Source organism: Cuculus canorus, chromosome 2 (assembly GCF_017976375.1).
Source record: "Cuculus canorus isolate bCucCan1 chromosome 2, bCucCan1.pri, whole genome shotgun sequence".
Lineage (NCBI taxonomy): Eukaryota > Metazoa > Chordata > Aves > Cuculiformes > Cuculidae > Cuculus > Cuculus canorus.
In genome coordinates this window covers 139,431,493-139,446,696 of record NC_071402.1, presented here as the reverse complement: position 1 = coordinate 139,446,696, position 15,204 = coordinate 139,431,493, and positions in this window count along the sequence as shown.

The following is a 15,204-nucleotide window of genomic DNA, read 5'->3' as shown; positions in this document are numbered from 1 at the left end:
AGGGGACAGGACAAGGGTGGCCTCAAGCTCCGCCAGGGGAGGTTCAGACTGGACATCAGAAAAAAATTTTTTCACAGAAGGGGTCATTGGGCACTGGCAGAGGCTGCCCAGGGAGGGGGTTGAGTCTCCATCCCTGGAGGTATTTAAAAGATGGGTAGATTAAGTGCTCAGGCACATGGTTTAGTGGTTGCTAGAAATGGTTGGACTCGATGATCCAAGAGGTCTTTTCCAACCCAGTGATTCTATGATTCTATGTCCCAGGAAAATAAGTAGCAGAGGAAAATAAGTAACAGAGGAAATAAAATAAAAAGAGTGATAAAAAAGAAAATGTCTCAAAACTCTTGTTTTCATTTAATGATTGGATTCATGATCTCAGACAACTACATATCAAATTTTATTCACACACAAATGCAATCTTTCATGACTTAGCAACTTATATATAACCTAGCTTGCATCTTTAGTGAATAGCAGTGAAGGTGATTTCCAAATGGCATAACCAGACACAGAACATGATAAGCACATGCAGTAAGCCCTCTTTGGTTACAGGATTTTTACTTATTTATTTGGTTTTCATTTTAAGTGACTCGGTAATACATACTGCAGCTTATCTTGTTGTTTCTCCCACCTACACAGCTGCTGCAAGAACAAAAGCAACTTGCCCGTTCACAAATGCCATGAGTAACTGCACTCCACAATTTACCAGTTTTCAAAGGATCAGTGAATAAAGTACATAGGAATTGGAAAACTCTTTAGAGAACTCACTCTGAGATGACAAGGACAGTCTTATGAGCTTTACCAACCCAACACATAGGTTACTTTTATTTGTACAGCAGAAAAGGTGAGGATATAGGCATCATTTTAGCAAGACCCCTGCTGAACTTCACAGCTTACTGAGAAATGCAGCTATATAAGTCTTATTTCTAAAGTATTGTATGCTTGTTTCGGTGAAGTAAGCAAATGTGTTTTTTACCTTTTACTAATGGCAGCAATTATGGCAAACAGAAGAAAATCCTGTAGTACTGCAGATTTCCTCCATGTTATTAATGTGATGTGTGCACATTGCTATAATTACAGCTATAGGCAGCATATTGATATATGAAAGGACTACATTTTGCATTAAATTCATGTAGAATTTCAATATATAAAGCATCTTTGCCAATGAATTAATGTCACAGTGTTGTAATAAAAAATGCCAGTGCTTTAAGATTACAACAGCTTCATTTAGCCTCACACATCAATCTTAACAATATCACTTGTATTAAAATTGCCAATGAATTAAAATATATGTATGCTATTGAAATTATCTGAGTTATATATATTAATGTACAGTTATATGCAGATATATGTCTCTGGAACAAGTCTTGTATTTGTTCAGGATTGTACTAACTGTACATTCAAAAGTACCTTCTCACCTATTACAGAATTAATCTGTGCCATTTATTGTCCTAAAATATTTCTGGCATGAAAGCTTACATGGATTAATAAAAAGAAAGTGCTCACGTATATGAGAATTGTGATCTAAAACCCCATTAACTGCCCCCATCTCACTACAGATTTCTCCCTCGCATGCCCTCTCCATTACTGACTATCTGGCTGTGCTTCCAAAAATAAATTGGGATTTAGGGGAAACTGTCAAGACTACTCAACAGTAACATTAATTATAATCAGGAACTTAGTCGCAGTTGGAGACAGGAGTATCTTGGGCAAGAAAAAGGGGTGGCTTCAGAAGGATGTACAAGATGTTGCTCATTTTTAAGTTAAAAAACATATGGGGGGGAAACTTCAGCAGCCTAACCTTACTAAAGGCATCTAACCATTAAAGTATAGCCACTAGACCACCAAGTCAGCTTCATCTATCTCACCTCCTTTTTCACTGAATAGATGCAGAAATCACTAAGTCTTTCACTGTCTATAGTTTGGTTACATCTTAGAGCATTATCAGACTTTATTATGTATATTGCTTGTTTCTGCTCCTTTAGGTTTCCAAAGACGCCAGGCTCAAAAAACATGAGCTGCTCTTCCTAACAATGTCTCATCCAGTCCAAAGCACTTGCAGTCCTGTTATATGTGTTAAACTAAAAATTTAAATATCCTAAATTAAATATTATACAGTATTACAGCATAAAACACCAAGTAATATTCTAATGGGGAAAAAAATAAGGTTTTTAAATTGAAAAATAAACTTTTGACTGTGATACTATTCATCTTGTAGGAAATTGACCTATGTATTTAGCCATTGACTTCTGACCGAAATACGTTGGAATGTTCCTTTCCTGTTGGATAGTCATCATCTAACGCTTGAAAGCCACTCAAAAGTCCCTTTGCGTAATTTATCTTACTTTATAAAGTATTTATAAATAATTTTTACTATCATGGTAATTAAGACAGCAAGTGTTTTCTCATATTACTTTTTTTTTTTCGAACTATGACTCAGTGTTTCTTTGTTCTCCTCACAATTGGGAAGAGTCCTTGCAAGCAAACACCATGGTAATTGCCTGAGAGAAGACTGATGCTTCTCAAGGACTTCTAGTCCACCTAAAACCAAAGGAAAAATATAAGTTACTGGGTCAAGGATACAAGCCAGGGTGAGGAGAGGGAAGACAGTTTCCCTTTCTCTGTCTTGAAGTCAGGAAGCTAGTAGGTGGCACGGTGACACTAACACCAACACAAGCAAGAGCTTGCACAATAGTTGAGTGATTAGGAGGGCTTGAAGTAACAGATGTTGAAAGAATAAACGTGTAGGGGGGGAATAAGAAAACCATGGAACAGAAGGGCAATGAAAGAACCAGTACTGAAAGAAAACGATTAAATTTAACCAAACACAAACTTCTTTGCATCACAATGAACTTAGTTTCCACCTTCAATAAGACTAACGACTCGCTTCAATAAGACTAACGACCCCGTGTAATCCAGTACTAAATTCACTGTTCGAAGGTTTGGTAACAAGAGCACTGAGAGGGGAATTTGTTATCATAAGAAATGCTCCTACTCTACAAACTATAGTTCATTGTTTTAAAAACTGTTATAACCACAGATAACCTAAATACCAGTATTCACTAAGAATGAATATATGTAACTCTTAGATAATAAAATGAATGCTTGATTCATCTTATCCTATGAGAATACATACAGAAAATACAAATTCAACTATTATTTTAATGTTGCTACTATAGTTTGACTTAATACAACATATATTCTTGTAGCATTGTTCTATGCAATTTAGGAACAATTCTCATTTTATTGTCAAGTGGACACACTGTTCATTCTGCCCAGTGTTGGCCACAGAGCTCTTTATATCACTAGTTCCTGGAACAGAATGGCTGTATTTTAATACTACTACAATGAACTTAGCATATGATTGCCATTGGTTGTGTGGTTTGTGTTGTTTAGTTGTGGAAGAAAAAAAAAAATGTGGATTTGGTGTGCATTATACTAAGATGCTCCAGAATAACTCAAGGTCGAATATTGGTGTCTTCATTGGTTTCTTCTCCCGTAAATAAAAAAAGCAGCTTCAAAGCATGTTATGAAGCGTATAGGAGATCTTCATGATATTCAACAATAGCACTCGCATGTGTAAGCAATTCATTATGTTTGCATGTCCTCTGTACACAAGCATATACACAAGGAGGATGAAACGAATTCAAAGAATATGAAAAATAATTAAAATATCTATGTGTAATTCAATACAATTATTCTGTTTCTTATGACAACACAACAGGGTTTTCTCCACATACTGAATTCACCTGACTAGCATGTGTGATCACAACCATAAACATTATTCCCAATGAAGTATATTTACAATAATATTAGGATTTTCACATCTTTCCTGAAAATATTTGGATATGTGCACATAAGGATAACATTTACCTCTTTTGTGACTGCACCATCTACACGCCTCAAAACGCTTGTGGATGAGTAGTGCATGCAGGTCTTAATCCTCCTTCTTTTCCCATCCTATAAATTCTTGTTACCACCCTATATTATGTGCTTATATACTATTATGTTCCACCTCATGTCTAAAACTCCAAGCCTCTAATTCTTTCTGAATGAAAACCTGAATATTCTCTGCAGCCTCCTGACCCAGACGTTATGACAAATAAATCTAAGAAGGTATAGGAATAGTCTAAAGACTTGAATCTCGGAACATCTTGCTAGCAGCCTGTTGCTGGGGCAATCAATCCCTTTTCAGAGCAACTTTCAACCTCCTAAATTTTTACCCACTCTCAATTTTTCCATTTCCTTCAATTTGATAAATAATTTCCTAGGTAGTACCACACCAGATAGCTATACACTATATAGTTATAGTTACAGCTATACACTAGATAGTTATAGTTACGTTATAGTGAAGTCTTGACATATCTGATCTATCAGATCAGTCATTTAAAAGCAATCAATCAGAAAATTGATCTTCCTAGTCTTTTATTAGTTCATCTTTACCAACCTTTGAATGGAAACAATGGCTTCTTTTTAGTTATAAACATTTATTTTTTCATTTAAAAATGTGTTCTTCATAAAAGGAATTAAGAATATATTAAATTAGTCCTTTCTAGTTATGCAGATGCATTGAATAAATTAAAATACTGAAAATATTGAAATACTGAATATTGAAAATATTAAACATACTGAAAATAAAACTAATATAGATGTAGATTTTAAGAAAAGCTTTGATTTAACATGTAGTTATATAACATCAAAACACTTGGCAGTATAAGCACATCTTTTCAATCTCTTTTATTGTACTCAAACCGCTTCTAGGTAGGTAAATATTTGTGTTTGTTCTGACAACTTCGGGTGGAAGTTACTAAAAATAGACACATAATCAGCCAAGACTGAAATTGAAGTTTGCTGCAATCCAAAACAAGGCATAGAGTAGACAGGCTAATTATAAAGACAGTTTTACTCAATTCCTGCTGGACTACTGTTTCCTAAGAACTAAAAAGTTCTTAATTTAGTGTCCAACTTTTGAAGTTAACTGCACTGGCATAACCGGGGCTCCATCCAATTCTCAAATTTATTTTCTGGTTTCTACTTGTTTTGTCTCAGTTACATACAAGGCTCATTGACCATATTTATAAATTATGTGGTATCTGTTGATATCAATGCAGACACTATGGAGGACTGTGAATTAGAAAGCACATTTCAAGCATGGATCTTAGAATTCTCCTTTGTTAATCATCTCAAAATCTCAGCTCATTGCATGAACACTTTCTGATATCTCTTAAAAATAGATGAAGCTGAAGTAGAGTTTTTTGCATTAAGGCTGTTCTTCTATGACAAACAATATTGGGGAGTTCACTTCACTTATTAGTGAAGACATGTTTAGGGGTCTAAGCTGTGATGACAATGAGTAGGAATAAACAAATAAATAGTGGTAATACAGATACATTTTGGAACTAATAGAGAATGCTTGTTTTCGGGGCTGAGGTACCAGAAGAGAACTTTCACTGAAATACCTGGTAGTGGGATAGATACCGCGTCAGTGGGCCTTGAATTTCAAAAAGCATGGAAAGCTCTATAACACTCAGCTGCAAATGATCAGGCACAAACCTTTGTAACAACATCACTCATTGTGACGTTGGTTGGTATTTTAAGCTTTAATTACTTATTTTGAACTGTTACCACCCAGACAATCTCCAACTAATCAGTACCTGTAATCTCCCACACACTGTTCCAAGAACTGCTTGACTGAATTTTCTATTTAGTTCTAATTACAGCCTCTTATACAGGAAACAGTAACAGTCAGTATTAAAGTTGTCTTTTCAAGTCAACAATTGAAGATTTAAAGTACATAACTCTTCCAATTTTTTAACATTTGGGCCCACAAGATAACAGTTTATCTTGAAGATGCTCCGTAGTGTATAACTTCCATTCTTCACTTACTGAAGACTGGTCTTTCTAAATATGTTTTACTGAAAATAATGTCTTATAGACCATTCTAGATAAGCTATAATTTTCCTTCATACAGTTCCAACAAGAAACTAATTCCTTCTTAGTTTTGCATATATAATTCCATTCAGTTATGTGGAAGGATTTCAAAATATGCCTTCCAGTTCACAGTTGTTAAGGATAAGGAATCATCTCAGGATCATGACATAGTTTTGCATTAAACGGAGAATAAGAAACTACATCCAGGAAATTCTGAAATAAAGTATTGTGTTTTTTCATTCTAAGGAATGTTTATATACAAAATTCAGGTCTTATCTAAGGTTTCATTTGAGGATTTAACTGATCATCAGGAAAGTTATTTCAGAGCTTTGTTATCCTCATCTTTAACATCTATGTGTCTTTAAGTGTGGAGTTTTTTTGCTTCAGGTGTTATGTTTTTTCTCTTTAACTTCAGCATGATTAAACATCCGATTCAGTGAAAAAGCTATTATAAACATAACTGACCATTATCATTATATGTCAACCTTTTCTTGGATAAAGTAAGGAGATTAATTTTAAGTCTAATAATAAACCATATTTCTAGGGGTTAAATGACTCATAACTTTTTTCCTGAATATTATCACGAGTTTTCCACTTGTCTTATTGGAGCTTGGAATTTTTATACATTATTCTAGTGAAAGTTTACACTGAGATGATATACAAACAAAACAGAATTTCCTTTTTAGTACATATCAGACTTTGGATCTAAAACTGTGTTCACTATATCATCCACAATACTATACTGGGCACACATATTCAGCCAATTATCCACCACTTTATCAGGTCAGCATTCCAGGTCACAGTCCTGCATTTTGTCAGTGTGACTCCAACTCTTTGGTTTTGAGTTCAGGAGCCTTCCTTAGATTGCTAGAATTCTCAATGCCCAATGAATGCTTTTTATGGAGAACAGTGTCTCCACCATTTTTTCTGATACAGTTTCTACTGCCTCTATAAATTTTGGCTTTACTTTTTTTTTTGTTATGTGATGAGACAAACGTTGAATGGAATTCAATCAAAACCATCCTCCTGAAAGCCTATTCTCCTAATTCAAAGTGACAACTTGCTTTCAAGTCTTTGTATATTTATTAAATTTCCATATATGATTCACCTAATTCAATCAATACTACTTTATGAGAGCACACGAGTAAACGTTTTTAAAATTGCAGAGTCATTCAGGAATTGGGTGAAAGCATCATGGCCTCAGCTTCTGCACTGTAACCTCTGTCAAACAAGTTTATAGTCTTCTGAAAAATCTGTTAGGTTTGTCCAGATCTATTTCTGATATAATCATATTGGTAAGTATTATTTATGCTACTGTCTTTTAACCCTTCACTGACCTTTCCCTGCTGTTGGCTAGGATTAATGTCTGGTGAAATAACCTATAGATACTCAGTCGTCCTGTTTACGCTTTATAAAATGTTGTAGCAACTAAGCTTTTCTTCTGTCCTGTGAAATTTCACCATGCTCTAAGATGCAGGTTTTTTTAAAACAAACATTAACAGTTCACAATGCTCTGTGACCGATGCTTCTGGCTGAGTATATGTTATTCCGTCTGGCAGATGCAAAAACATTTAACCAAATAATTATTTGGTTATGGCAGAGTAGAAAGTATCTTTGAATCTGAAGAAGGCACTACACACAGTATTTCTTTCCAAAGCTAGTGTATTAATATACTTTTATGAAATAACACATACATACACTTACAAACAGTCGTACTTAGACCTTGCACAAGGGATAGAATTTACTTTGGTTTTGACATAATTTTTGATAATTATTACTGAGTGCTTTGCTTTCATATTGATTAATTTGGTTTTGATATACTATTAAATCATTCTTTGACCTTAAACGTAGTCTCTAGTAGCCTTTATTCTTTAATATTTGTTTTTATTATTTTCACAAATGTTGATTCTGCTTACATACTTATTGTCATTGCCATCAGCCTTTTTTTCCCCTTGTTAACTTGTACATTATTTGAGGCCATATTTGTATTGCTATATGTAGAAGTACAATTGGAAGAGAAGGACACATGGTACAAATTAGAAAATTATGTCCAGAAAATTATGTCCAGAAAATTTATAAAGCAAAATAGAGCATTTTGGAAAAAAAAATTCTCATTCTCTTCTCTCTTTAAAATTACTTTTTTAAGAGAAATTTGCCTTACTTAGTGAATGTAGAATTTGTGCTTTTTTTAATTAATAAGACATTCTTAGTTGCTAATTATCATTCTTATTTTATTTTTAAAAACTTCCACCCATCGACTTTTGCTCATCATTATTTTCAGCTTTAAGGAAAAAGCTTTTTAAAACTATCAGCCATGTATATTTTGTTTAGGATTATTCATCTATACCTGCACCTGTATGAAATTAAGAAATGAACAGATACCTATAGGCATCAACTTTTAGTTCAGTGACCAATACATCTCTATCAGTCACAGTGGCCTTTAATTCAGAATTAGGCTATAAAGACTTAGATGAATCTGTGGTAATTATAATTTTAGAAAATTCTGAAACGCTACTTCCAAAGCATAATGCTAAAGATAATACGCTCAACTTCGATCTAACAAAAGGATAAAAAGAACAAGAGCTAGAAATCCACCCAAGTAAGTGTCTTATGACATAAGAAGCAAAACACAGCAATCTGCAGCAAAGCAACAATTCGGTATAAGCTGCTCCTCTGTAAAGATTTTTCAAGCCTTTACCTGTGCTGAATAAATTCCTTTAACAGTACAGAAAAAAACTAAAGGCTTTTAGCTTCTTCTTCACTTCTCATATCTCATCTGTACATATGAGGACAAGAAAATCACCTGTAAAAACAACAAAAGAGAAGATTGAAACATATAAAAGATTGAAGTTATATTTATGAGGCAAATTCTTATTAGCTCTAATACCAGTAACTATTGAGGTAGGCTTGAATAACAGTCCATGCTAACTCTCTGCTGAGCAAGTGCTTGTACTTTGATTTAGCAGCTGAGTAAGCTCTCATGCATGCTGGGGATTTACACCTAAGTGCTCAATGTGAGTAGCTTGTAAACACCAGAGGCAGAAACTTTCCTGGAACTGCGGGTCTATGGTAATTCAAGCAAATTGTCTGCTTAGTATGATAGATACTAAACAAACCTACTGCTGCTCTGCTCTTGCTGCAGTTCTTGCTCCCACACTGCCTTCTATACACTTGGAAATTGCTTTGACATATGCAAGAAGAATATTTATCATAATCCCTCCTTTCCCCACTGCTGTTTTTAAATATACACACATAAATGCACCTGGGTTCAGAAAATCGTACCTGTAAAGTGTAATACTAGTTTTCACAATTTACTTAGATGAGTTTAAATTGTATTTAAAGTATTTATTAACAATTAGACACACTTGCTTACAGTTAGCAACATACAATCTGCAGCCTAGTGTAAGGTTCAAAGTAGCCAAACAGAAAAAGTCAATGGCTGGCACTTATAAGCTTGAAAAAGAAAGCCTAAGCGAATTAGTATGCAGACTGTGAGTGCATTGAGGTAATTTTTAAATTAACTCTCTTCAAGGATGTTTGCAGGTTTTCTAACTAGAAATTTATTTCAAAAATTCTTTTTTTGCAGAAGTTCTGAAAAGAACTAAAGAGGAAGGTGAGGCCAATTTATATAAGAGCAAGAAAACTAAGATTCTTCATAAACCAGAAAAAATAGTCTATATGTAACTTCAGATGAAAATCTGGAGAATGGAAACATCCAAAGTACTGGATTTCCTCCCAATCTTCTGAGCGATGACTCTCATTGTATTGTTTCTATGTCTCCTTCTGAGTGACACTGAACTTTTTTACTAGCAAATATTGTCAATTAAGGCAATAAACAATGCAGGCATATTGACTGTCTGCACACTGTGCTGACTATATATTAAATACAGTTTGCTCTCTCACTGCAGAAAAAAAACCTGAGCTACACCTACCAAAGACAACCTTTACTGTAATTTTGAAAGAGAGAAGTATGCGTGCATGAGAAAAGGAAAAAAACACCTTTTGGCAGGTTCCTTTATATTATCTCTTCTTTAACACATCTATAAAGCTGAGTTGAATCTTTCAGAATGCAAATGTGTGGCTGTACGCTGACTGATCAATTCTTTAAAGCAAAACCTACAAACTTCACAGTAAAGCTGACACCCTCAATGTGCCTACAAGTCTTTGGTCTTTGACCTGAATGTTTTCCATGAAAGCTAATACATAGTTTCACAGAAGCTTTTTAACATATGCATGAAGCCCACCAATTCTCTTCCACTTTCTTACCTTTATCATCCCTGTATGAGTATAATCTCAATTATTTACCTTTTCTCTTTATTTTACTTTCATTTTTTCCCTTCTTTTCAGTGCATCTTTTCAGAGTGATCTCCTGAGGAAGCAAGGCTTATGCGGTGAAGATTTGTGTGTAGAGTCAGGATCGATATTATCTAAATTTGGTGTATGCAAAAGTCTATATCTGGACAAGTTACCCAAAGCTCCCTTTATAGTCACTGGAGAAAAAGGCATTTGAAGAGGCAGTTATTCTGGCCTGTTCTAGAATAAACATTTGAATGACAGGAATTGTGCTCTAGCCTCTGTGATTATATTCCTGATAACTTCCTTGAGAATTAGAGAGATCATCTCTGTTTTAGACACCTGTACCATCAAATACATTTTCCCAGTTAAATCCCTCCCTTTCTCTGGATTAATTCCCCCACTCCTTCCATCACTGTATGTCTTTAGCAAATTTGCCACAAATATATTTGACAAAGGAACAAAAATCTCAAAGATTTTTCATTCCTCGACGTTCTATGCAAAATAAGGGCTAGAAGCAACATTCTATTGGTATCTACATGCAGGAAAGCTGCAGACATAGTGGGTTTTTTTAATTTTATTTCAGCATTTGAGCTACATTATGTTAAAGATGATAAAAGTAGACATACTGCAATCATCAACTTGATATGCCTTTTTACCACTGCTGCCCTCTGCTGTATGGAACAGTTTCCAAGTGTCTGTATGTTATACTAAGCAAGTGAATGATGAATTTTAGAGATGGATATTCAAGTACACATGCCAGATTGCTTTTGTTCATCTCTTTAACTTTCCTTGAAGTTTATTTGGCAACAGACGAATGTAAATTTTTCAGATGACTTAAAATTATAAAGTAAATAAATGATTCTCAAACATGACGTGACGCATTATATGTGCAAGAAATGTATTCTCAAATCTGTTTTGTAAAGTAGAATCACTTACTTCAGGAGATATTTTGACTCAGTTAAACATGCTGTGATATCCATGACAGTAATGTTGATGTCTTGTTAAATGTCATCTCTCTGTGAAAATCATAAATGAAGAGGCACTAAGACCCAACACCAACAGTCTATGAATTCATATGCTTCACTCGGTACAGTTTGTCTCAAATATTTCTCTCTCCCCCCCTTTTTTTTTTTATTTATCCATCCATCTGTCTGTCTCAGGAGAAAGTGCTTTTCTTAAATTCCATACTCCCCAAAATAATAAATCTATTATCTGAGAAGATGTAACTTGCACTGCAGGGTAGCACAATTATATTACTTAAAGTAATACTCCTTTGCAAGCACACCCTCAAATGGTGCACATCAAACTACACGTGTTTAGCTAATGAAAGGCATAGACAACTATGTGCCTCTTGTCACAGATTCTTAACAGGACCTAAAAACCTTAGCTTAGGGTCATCTGTAATTTAGCCATAATTCACAAACATGAGGTAGTTGAAATTCTCTTTCTTCTCGTGGATCTTCTGAAGAATTAAAGGTTTTGTTGAAAACCCTGCAAAATCCCATTACTTTAGTTAATTTTATTCTGTTTAATAAAGCTCAGTATTTTTCTTTTTTTTTTTTTGACTGAAATGATCATCAAATTGCAAGGTAAACCTTACAAAGAAAAGGATGGGAAATGAAACCAACAATCAAAAAGATACCCAAAGAAACATAAGGGCTAAAAACACTGGCTCTGGGCAATGTTTTACCTAGACTGGCATTCTGTTGCAACAATAGAAAATGCCATTTGAAAGTACACCCATGACTGTTGCCATTAATATATGCTTATGAACCTGATTGCCACAAATTTTCCCAAACCCTTTCTGCACTGCCTGCCCTCATAAGATCCTTTGCTATAAATTTACTGACTGTGTAAAAGAGCGTTTTCTTTCACCCTTTTTAAACCAATCTCTACACTAGTTAGTGTACTGTAAAATTCGGTCAGGAACAGTTAAGTATCCACTTTATACAAACCCTTCAATATTTTGTAACCATCATCAATAATTCTCATCAGCTTTCTTCAGTTCAGATTTACATATTTTCCTTCTAGTTTCTCTGCCATAAAGCAGTTGCTTTATCCCTAAATCGTTTTACTTTCCCCTGTAACTTTTCTGATCTCATGTGCTTCCTAACATCAAACAATACTCAAGATGTGGTAGTATGCCACACTCTGGCACAGCAGAAACTGAAAGCATGGGGTTTTTTTTGTTAGCAGAAGTAGCAGAATTCTTTATTTTCCTCATATATTTCAGAGTAAGTACTGACAGCAGGCATTTGATGAAGTTAGCTACTTACTGTAACACTGCTCCTGGAATCATTATATTGTTTTGTAGGTCATCTTATCTTTGGTATTGATGGATAAAGGTAGTTATCTGAAATGGGTTTTGCCCTTCTCCCACACAGTCTGTAAAGTGCTTGCCTCTAAAATACAACACAAGGAAAATGTGTACTGAGTTGGGGAGTAGTAGATAAAAATAGCATGACATACGCTAAGGCTTATGACTGTTGAATGTGAGGGCAGGAAAACCATAACATTATTTCAGACTCCTGTCCCACAACATGTTAATCACAACCAGAAGCTAAAAGGACATGCCTGCTGCTGCTTACATGAGCCTAGACTCTAATTGTATATTCACCTGGTGATTAATTAAGCATGTAATTAATGATCTGGCCAGATCAGTGGACATGGGAAAAGCAAGAGATGTAATCTATCTGGATTTCTGTAAAGTATTTGACACAGTCCCCTACAATATCCTTCTCTCTAAATAGAGAGGTGGATTTGATGGGTGGACTATTTGATGGATAAGGAGTTGCTCTGATGATCTCATTCAGAAAGTAGTGGTCAACAGCTTTACAAACAGATGGAGATCTGTGACAAGTGATGGCCCTCAGGGATCCGTATTGGGACCAGTGCTGTTTGATATTTTTATTGATGATATAGACAGTGGGATTGAGTGCACCCTCAGCAAGTTTGCAGATGACACCAAGCTGAGTGGTGTAGTTGCCACACTGGAAGGACGGGATGTCATCTGGAGGGATCTGGACAAACTGGAGAAATGGACCAGTGTGAACGTCATGAGTTTCAACAAAGCTGAGTGCAAGGTCCTACACCTGGATTAGGGCAATCCACGGTTTCAGTACAGGATGGGAAGTGTTTGAAAGCAGCCCTGTGGAGAAAGACTTGGAGGTGCTGCTTGATGAGGAATTTGACATGAACTGGCAACGTGCACTCACAGCCCAGAAGGCCAACCATATCCTGGGCTTCATGAAAAGAAGTGTGGCCAGCAGGTAGAGGAAGGTGATTCTCCCTCTCTGCTCTGCTGTTATGAGACCCTACTTGGAGTACTGTGTCCAGTTCTGGAATCTCCAAAATAAGAAGGATATGGACCTTTTCTAATGGGTCCAGAGGAGGACCATGAAGATGGTTCAGAGGGCTGGAGTACCTCTGCTGAGGACAGACTAAGAGAATTGGGGTTGTTCAGCCTGGGGAAGAGAAGGCTTCAGGGAGCCCTTATAGAGGACTTCGAGTACCTGAAGGGTCCTACAATAAAGATGGGGAGGGGCTTTTTACAAAGGCGTGTAGTCAACCAGAAAAGGAAGGTTAGAGAAAGCATGAATGAAAATAGTGAGCTTGTATCAACAGACGAGGAGAAGGCTGAGGTACACAACAACTTCTTTGCCTCAGTCTTCACTGGCAACTGCTCTCCTCACCCCTCCTGGGTCAATGAACCACAAGATGGAGACCAGGGTATTATAGCCCTTGCCATTCTAGAGGAAGACCAGGATCATGACCACGTGAGGAACCTGAACATATATAAGTCTCTGGGACCTGATGAGAAGAATCTCAGAATCCTGAGGGAATTGGCAGATGTGGTTGCCAAGCCACCGTCCATGATATTTGAAAAGTCATGGCAGTCAGGGGAAGTCCCTGGTGAGTGGAAGAAGGTAAGCATTGTGCCCATTTTTAAAAAGGGTAGAAAAGATGACACGGGGAACTACCGATCTATCAGCCTCACCTCTGTGCCTGGAAAGATATGGAACATATCCTCCTAGAAGCTATGCTAAAACACATGCAGGACAGGGAGGTGATTCAAGACAGCCAGCATGGCTTCACCAGGGGCAAGTCCTGCCTGATCAACCTATGACTGGGTAACCACATCAGTGTACTGGCTTTCTGTGATGGGGTGACCACAGCAGTGGACATGGGAAAAGCAATGGATGTAGTCTATCTGGGTCTCTGGAAAGCCTTTGACAAAGTCTTCCACAACATCCTTCTCTCTAAATAATAGAGAGAGATTCAAATTGGGAACTCATCCAGGATAATATCACCCAAGACTAAGAATCTTAAACAGATATGTAAAACACTTTCATAATAGTGAGTTTAATAAAGAAGCTATTTAATTTAATAAGAATGGAGATCTTAAATCATATTTCACAGAGGACCATACATGGAACATTAAGGATGACAACAGTATAATACAAAAATATCATCAAAGCAAAGAATTCATTTAGAGTTTGATTACATACTACAGTACAAATATGCAAGATAGCTGCAAAACTGTCACTAAAACTTACCAAGCTTTCATTTCTATATTCATTTGCTAATTGAGCCAATGAATATTCATGATCTCAAATTTGTAGCAGTTCTGCAGTTCATTTCTCAGTTATTTGATTTGCAACATTACGTAAAAATCCAGGCTAGTAGAAAATGTCAAATATAAATGACTGTACAAATTTCCCTTCTATACACATTGCCTGTTACCCCCTATGCAATAATATAACACTATACCGAAGAACCTACTCAGACTGAAACTCAAGTCCTTTTGAGAAGGGAATGAACCTGACCAAAAAAGGCATTTAGCATTTAGAACTCTATGTTGATTGTATCTTTCTCTCATTCATGGTAGCTGAAAGAACTGTCTTTGTTTTTTTACTTACATAGATGTCACTTGCAGTTGCCCACTTGTTGTTATGTTTGTTTTTCTACCACAAATATAACACT